This window comes from Camellia sinensis, chromosome 1, assembly GCF_055761805.1.
Source record: "Camellia sinensis isolate YWXY chromosome 1, ASM5576180v1, whole genome shotgun sequence".
NCBI lineage: Eukaryota > Viridiplantae > Streptophyta > Magnoliopsida > Ericales > Theaceae > Camellia > Camellia sinensis.
In genome coordinates this window covers 13,224,086-13,233,030 of record NC_138961.1, presented here as the reverse complement: position 1 = coordinate 13,233,030, position 8,945 = coordinate 13,224,086, and positions in this window count along the sequence as shown.

The window sequence follows — 8,945 nt, the reverse complement described above, 5'->3', positions numbered from 1 at the left end:
TCAAGAATATCTGTAATTTTGCTAAATTTCGAGGGGTATATGTAATTTGCCCAATAAATAAATAAAGGAAGAAACTTACAAAAAAAAAAAAAAACTAAAAATAAAATTCACCTTGGTTGTTTTGAGTTTTCTAAAAACACTTTTTAAAATTTTTTACTTTTTTTTCATATTTTTTTTTATTTTTACTGAATTTTTTTAATATTTTAAGTAATTTTTAAATTTTTAGACACAATTAACATAAATATACTTAAAAAGGATAATTTTTATGAAAAAAATCTTTAAAAATTTACTAAATACCAAAAATATAAATAAATAAATAAATAAAATTTAGTATATTTTTCATATTTTTGTGTATTTATTAATTTTTTAAAATATTTTTTTATAAATATTTTACTTTTTAGACACATCTAAGTAAGATGTATCTAAAAAAAATATTAAAAAATACTTAAAATTTTAAAAATATTTACTAAAAACAAAAAAATAGAAAAAATAAAAAATTCAATTTTTAAAAAATTTAATTCAGAAAAGTCAAACAAGACCTTGGAAAAATTATAACACACTAGGGGAATAAAAAATAATTAGAATAGGACGAATTACATACCAGTCAAATATGTTCAAAATAATTATTATAAAAAATTTATAATTTTAATTATTAAAATTTATAAAAAAAAGTTATTGATCTAAAATTATTTTTACAAGTTTATTATGTTTTTATTATAATAAGTTTTAATCCGCCAATCTAACCGGGCAGATAATCTGAGATAATTGATAGATTGAATTTGGTGGGTTATAAGATGAATATAAGTGAGTTGATTTGGTTACAACAAAATATATATATACACTAGCGTATGTTCGTGCTTAGAGACACGGCGTAAATAATGATAAAATCAAAATGTAATTAAATATAAAATTGTTGAGTTAAAATATAATTTATCCAATTTGTTGTTAAAAATTTGAAGTCAAAATATGAATTAAGGTCTGGTTAATTTTGAAAAGATTTTTTTTTTAAACTTGAAAATATGATTAATTGTATATTTTAAAAATAAACATTTCCTAATCAATTATTTAAAGTACGACAAGTAACTCGATCATAAACATTTTGATTTTATTAACAAACTTTATGACTCTAAAGTATAAACTTCATATCAACACAAAAATTAAAAATAAAAGCATCCTTGCTAAGGAACAACTTCAAAATAAGGGAAAACTAAAATGATACCCAAACTAAAATTGTGCACAATTTATTTGAGAAGTTGCAAGAACTTTTCCTTTGGCAGCCCACTACCACCCAAATATAACCAAACATAAGCATTAATTGGAGACCCATGGTTTAGGAACAATTGCACAAGTTGCATTAACAATTAGGTTTCTAATTCATGGCTCTCAATATAGTAATACCACCAAAAATTATTAAAAAACAACAATAAAAAGTTTCAACTTTGTCGAAGGCAGTAATCTACTGTAAATTCACAACAACCATCACTGATTGCAGCTCTTTAATGAAACTTACCTCAATCATTGTCAACAAACTTGCAACACAATTTCTCCATAACTAATTTTTTGTTATGATATTTGAATCAAGATGGTACAAAGAAAGCTACTATGTTCGCATCCCCCGACTCATAATCGAAGTGATCTTGTGCGATCTGATGTGTGGCCATCATTAAGTTGGGTCTACCAAACAACTAGCATTATCATGACATCATTGGCAGTAACAACCTAATAGTAACAATAGATATATACATTTTATCACAACTTGTTAGTTACAATTACTTTGGGTTTTGTTTGGTTTTCAAAAAATAATGAAATGAAAGAAAAATTTATATAATATCTCCTCTATGATCACCTAAGAGAATTTCTCCTCTATGGTTACCTTTAATCATTCGCCTAAGAGAAATTTGGGATGGGACATTTCTCATGCATAAATATGCACGAATACCTTATTTTGAAACAACAAAACATGTGGTTAGCAAGCAGATAAATAAACCAAAAAAAGGAAAGAAGAATTCAAGAAACAGTTAAACAAAAAAAATTGAAGGGAAAAATTTTAAATAAAAAAAATAAAACAACAAAAATACGCTAGAAACTTCAACTGATAACATCTAATAATTTATTTACTATAATAAATTGAAGCACATGCAACCACATTACACCTTTAGCTACAAATACAAACGTTTAATGCCTTTATCACTATGAATTTCGGTGATTAAATTCTTTTTACTGTTACCCAAAATCTAAATTGGTAACGATAACTTGTTTACTCTCCCTATTTGTTTTTCCCTTTTTTTTTTCTTTAAATTCTTAGCAACCAAACATTGCACCGAAAGTAGATGTTACCCAGAATTGAACCAAATGTATTAAAAGAACCATTTCATAAAACCCCAAATGTATTAAAAGAACCATTTCATAAAACCCCAAATAAAGATACACCATAGAAAATAAACCTATAGAAAACACCCATTCATGGAAACCAAAGTAAGAGAGAGATGATACAATTAATTAGATTTGTGTTTCTTAACTTAATTAGTTATGTCTACCCAAACAACTTCTCATCCTTATCCTTTAAAAAAACTTTAAAATTCCAAATGATTTAATGAACCCAAAAAACCTCCTCAAACAATTTCTCATCCTTCATCCTTCAAAAAAACTTCTTAATCTAGCAAGGATGCTTGGGATCATACACCAAGAACAACATGTACAATTCAGATTCAAACTTGGGTCATCAAATGAGCTACAATTATCTTTTAGCAACTTGAGCTTGCCAAGAACTGCTAAGTTTAGCTTACAAAGGAGATTATGTTACTACTGAAAATACATTACGTGTAAAACAATTCAAGATGTCTGGGGAGGAACCCAAAGAAAATAGAAGCAAAGCACAATTTCTTACCATGTACTTAGCATCAACAAAAGGATCATTGATAGCTACAACATCCATGTCATCCTTAGATGTTGCTATCCGTAATACCAATCTTCAAATCTGACCAAAACCTGAAAAAGTAAGCAATTTGAGTTAGTTCGGTTTTGTTAGTCAAAATAACTTCTTAATCTAGCAAGGATGCTATGGATCATACACCAACAATTACTTACAAGGTCAAATTTTTATCGAAGGAAAATAAATTACATACATAGTCAATAAACAACTGAAACAAAGAATAGTACGTGATGTTGGTTGAAGAACAACTGTAGAAGGTATTGTAGTTGCTTTGATAGGCTGCATACTCCTAGCAATACATTTTCTGTATGGTTTGGACCAAATCATTTTGTGTTCATAACAATATAAGCAAACACTACTCAACTGCACACAGAAGAAACAGTGGATTACTCAACTGTAAGGAAGATGGCTTGCCAAGAACAACAGTACCAAAAATGCTTGATTGAAACTTTGTAGAATTCAGATTGTGATTGAAACCAACAGACGACACCTGAAGCGAAATAAAACAATAATAATAACAACAATGAGAGCAATTTCCCTGTCGCACATTGCAATCCATGAGTAGTGAAAACTAAATGATATAATGTGCAAACAAAATTAGAACCAAAAAAGAAATACACATACAACATAATTAAGCAAAATCTAATAAGTTGTTGGCAGAAGTGGCACCAAACATTCTAACACAAATTTTCTAAAAAAATAAAGAAAGTTCTAAGGTTGAGAATTTAACTGAAAAAAAAAAAATTACCATTAAGAAATCATTATACTATTTACCCCAATCTATAAAAAAAACAAAATCATTATACTATTTTTTGAATCAGAACAACCATGAGCAACCATGAAACAAACTCAAAAACATCACCAGCCAAGTGATAACCACCATTATGGATTAAAAAAATAAGAATATAAGAATATAATTTGAGAGCTGATATATGCCAATCATGAAATTAGAATCAACAAACTCTATTCATTAGCAATCAAACATTTAGTAGTAGTCAAGGATTCTTCAAAATTAAGTGAAATTAAGGTTTTAGTTCACTCACGATTAGGGTTCTTCACTTTGAATCTTGGAATCTCCTTCACTTCGGAGCTGTCGACTTAACGAAGAAAGATTTTCAACTTGTATTGTTGTCTTGGTTGTAGTGGAGTGAGAGACCCCAATTTATGCTTGGAATAGAGCATTCTATGATGAAGATAACCACAACATGAACAGATATGTTCACAAGATTTGGTAGAAATTACAAATATATAACCCGTAAACAAAACCCTAAAATAATCTGTTTGATTATGTTGATTTACCTTACGAGCCGAGTTCGAAGCGTTAGGAGCGAGCAAAGAGGGAGGGTTCGATTAAAAAACAAACATAGCCCAATAGAGAGAATCTTACCTTGCAAGACGAATTCGAGAGGCAGGAATCGAGGACTGGAGAGCAGTTTCGGGAGCAAGCAAAGATGGAGGGTAGGAAAGAAGAAGAACAGAGAGGTAGAGAGAGATAAAGAGGGAATGATAGGAGACGCGGGTGAGAACAGAGAAAGAGAGAGAGAGACAGAGAGAGAAGGAATGTGAGGAGACGTGGGTAGATGGGAAGCTTAGGAGAGAAATGTTTGGGAGGGAACTATTGTTGATCTGAACCATTAATATAAATTTAGGATTCATCTCAGTTGTTCAACCGAAATGTATCTTTGATACATTTTATATATTTTCAAAAATCGTTCTGTTTTATTATATAGATATTTTTTTTTTTTTGCAATTTACAATTTATAATTTTACAACTTCTTTTAACTCAATCCACATAATTACCTAGTATGGTAGTATACTAATATGATAAACTTTACATACATATTTATTAAAACCTAGTGCCAAAAGTGTTTGGAAAATTTAGTTCAAATCCCCTTATAATAAAATTTAATACATTAAGGATAAATATTAAAAAAAAAATCTTGAAAAATTCAGCATTCATCACTATTATCAGAATATTCTTAGTGGCTAATTTAATATTTTAAAAACTTAAAATGATATAACTTTTGATCTAAATATCGATTTTTAATAAAATTAGTATTTTTAGAATCCTATCATCAAGATCTATAAAATAATATCTATCTTCACTAAGGCTCATCTTCCAGAACACTTTTCTGCCTTATTTCCAAGCTCAAGTTGATATTTACATTATCACCTTGAGTTTGAGGGGGGTGTTAGCTATACATAGTTGTGTTGCCATATATTGTGCATTACCATAGTTAACTTTCTTATAGGTTACTCATTCTCAACCTATAAATAAGTCTCTTCTATTGTATTGTTAATTGTCTCATTCAATGTAATGTATACAGATTTCTCTTTCTCTTTATCTCTCTATTAGATATTGAAAAATGCTATTATACACACCTATGAAATGTGTAGATGGTTCAAAACTTTAACTAAAATCAAATTAGTTCATAACAAAATATCATACAAGCCTCCTAACGAAATTATCAAAGTCTAATGTATAACTTTGATTCTTAACAAAACGACACAAAGCCTACTATAATGACTTGGGTTTATAACTAAAACTAATTTAGATCATTTATGTCACAGAAATCTCATATCAATCACCACAAAGTTTAAATAAGGAGTATATCTTTTGGGTCTTGAGAATAAGAGAGTTAAAACTTGAGGGCCTTCGAAATTATTAAAAAAGAAAATGGTAGACTCAATATACTTACAAAAACATCACATTTACTTTGTTTAATTTAGGCTTAAGCCAACCCTAGTCATTGACAGTTAAAACCAACTCAAACGAATACTCATCATTTTTGTTTTGAGGGGATTGTAACATTGCTGAAAACAAAAGAAGTCACAAAACAAAAACAGTTTCAACTACTACACCCCTGAAAAGACACATATGGTTTGTATCTGATAACAAAACCAAATTATTTCATAACAAAAAATCAAAAAAGTCTCATAAACAAATACTACAAAGTGGTATAACTAAAACAAATTTGGGTGATAACAAAAGAAGACCACAAAAGTATCATAGCCAACTACTGCAAAAGTGTCATAACGAGTTACACTACAGATTTAACACCACAAAATCACATAACCAAAGACTAACACGAGTGATTATTAAGACCATAAATCTTTATATGGCATATGATACATACCCTGTGCACTATATGGTTTGCCAAACAAAAAAATTACTCAAACATCAAGTGAAGATTGCAATGTTTTCCCCCAGTACATGGGCAACAAAAGCAAGCAAACAAACAAGACAGAAGAGCAATATTTGACTAGGACAAATGACTAAAGTATAAATTTCCAAATCTAGACTGGGGTAGGCTTCCAAGGTTAGCCAATAAATCATCAGCTGCATTTCTTTCTCTCAAAACACAAACATGGTCATTTGCTATCTTCTTCATTATGTGAGCACAATAGGACCCATGTGAAAACAATGTGCTACCTTTAGTCAATTAGGATACCTCTATAGTAGGGACTCTAGTGTTAACACATACATTTTTTCTATACCTTTTGTAGTGGGGGCTCTAGTGTTAGTCTAGTTAGATCTAAACTGAACCAAAATTCACTCCAAAAGGAGAAAAGCTAGTTCCAATTCTTATTGACAATATGAAGAAACAATTTGACCGGAGGCCTTCGATATTATAGCATATGTTGCAACTTCCAAGAAGACCAAAGAACAGCCAAGCAGCCACACCACCAAGAAATCTAGAATGTTGCCTAAGGTGAAATTTGGCAACTTCTAATTCAATATAACACAAAAAATGACATAGAATCCAGTCGTAGTAACAAGCATAAAAGCTCGGAAATAAAATGACCATTCCATAACCATTTTCCATAGTGGAATCATTGCCGCAAGAAAACCAGATGAAAACCCAAATGTGAACAATATGAACGAAAAGAAGTGAGATGGCCACATGTTACGGTGCAATATATCTCTAACTTTGAGTATGAGCTTTTCATACCCAGCATGCTGATTAGGCAAAGCGTAAAGAGCTGCAAATATAGTAGTTTCCACTATATCCCTGAATCGCACTAACCTAACTTGTTTTGTGACGAGGATCGTTTTGTTTGCATCTGTATTGTTCTCTTGGTTGTCACCTATTGTGGTATTCTGATGATCCATGGGTTGCATCCCATTATTTTTTAGTTGAATCTGAATCACGTTTAACTATATTAGACGAGCTTAAAAGATTTAACTCCAATTTGGCAATAGAATCAAGGTGTACTGCATTATTGTTAAGATTTTCTATTGTTAATTAGGCTTTTTACACTTTTATCAAAATTTCGCTTGTAGCAAACTCAAAGTAAATTATACTAGTTTCTTTTCTCAATCTAAATAATAAAAAGCCATGTGTTTTTTGGGGACAAATTTAAGAGACTAATTACAAAAAAATTTAAAAGAAAGAAAAAAATTTGTGCTTACGTATGAAACTCAGAGAGAGACCTCATATACACCTTCTGTTGGGATGCAAAGTATATTTGATAAGAGTTTGGGCAAGCTAGGACGGTAATTTAGAAAGAAAAGTAGGATAATAGTGCCAATATGATAAAACTTGTTTAATGCAAATGATTACAAGTCTAGATTTCTTACATAGAAAATGTGAGCACATCAAGCTCTATTTATAGGGCTTCTCCACTAACCTATCCTCTTTTAGAGAGGTCTGATTTTTCTATATATCACCCAACACCATCATTATATGAGAGGGTAATTTTTGTGTGAACTTGGGCCAAGCTAAAACCAAATGGAAAATGGACCGAGCTATAGGCCGAGGTAATGGCCTGCATAGCTTTGTCCTTGGTCCCATTAGTTCGGTCAAGGATGTTTGCTAGTAGCCTAGTCTGGGTGCTCTGGACCGAGATATAGGTGGAAGGAGAACCGAGCTGTATGCCCAAGGTAACACCGAGCTAAGTGAGCACGGTTAAAACTGGTGTAAAGTAAGGCAGTGATAGCTCGGTTGTGCTGCTACCAGACCATGGTTAAACCGTCTCACATGGTTAAGCGGTGAGGAGGGTGTAAAAAGATAAGCATTATCTTTGTGATTCCTAGGAGGACTCTACTAAAGAGAGTTGAAGTCATACTAAGATTGTGCCAAGTGGAATCTATAAAAGCTCATGATAGGACTTATGTACAGGTATCACAATTTTTACTCTCAAATACACAGAGTTTTTGTATCTATTGTCTATTTGCTGACTTAGGCATCGGACAGGTTTCCGACACACAACCGCCGGCTAGCTCACGTTTTTGTTTTCATGTGGTAAAGCGACGACATTTGAAGGAGTGCAAACTTGATCAACAGGATTATACGAGAAGATTATTTCGTGCTCGTAGAATTGGCGCCATCTGTGAGAAGAATAAAGAACAAGACCTTTTGATCAAGTTTTCCTCATTAGTTGAAATCAATGGCGTACAATGAAGATTTGCCACAATCTGCTATTGATGGGCAAAGCTTGGAGGGGGGCGGAAGGCCCGAAGGTTTACCTTCTATCCCACCCATGGCAGAATTAGACCCCCAGCAACGGAACTCCCAGAGGGACACATAGGAGAGATGGGGCACCGGTCCTCGTCGCTCTCAAAGTCCTGAAAGGCAGAGGTGGAGGTTGGATCCTCAGGTTCTGGAGGATCGCGTGAGGGAGCAAGACGAATTAATAAGGAGGATGGCGGCAAACATGGAGACTATGAAGCGCTAGATAAAGGGTAAAGGGGTGGCGACAGAAGAGGGCGCAAAGGCAATACGCTCTCTTACCACTCGGAAGATCGTGACAGACTAGTCACACTATCACAAGCTGAAAGTAGGAGCCTCAAAACAAGCGACACTCAATCAAGGACTTCCAAGACTCGTTACTCCAAGTTTGAGAGAATGAGGACTAAAAGGTCGCATATGGAAGGAAGTAGCTATCGGCCCTCACATATGCACCAAATGACATCTAGGCACATGGAGTTCCCTAGGTCAGCATATCTGCGAACAGTGCTTAAGGAGAGGGCCCGATGGAAGGAGGACACCAGGCCAGGGCTCACGACCCT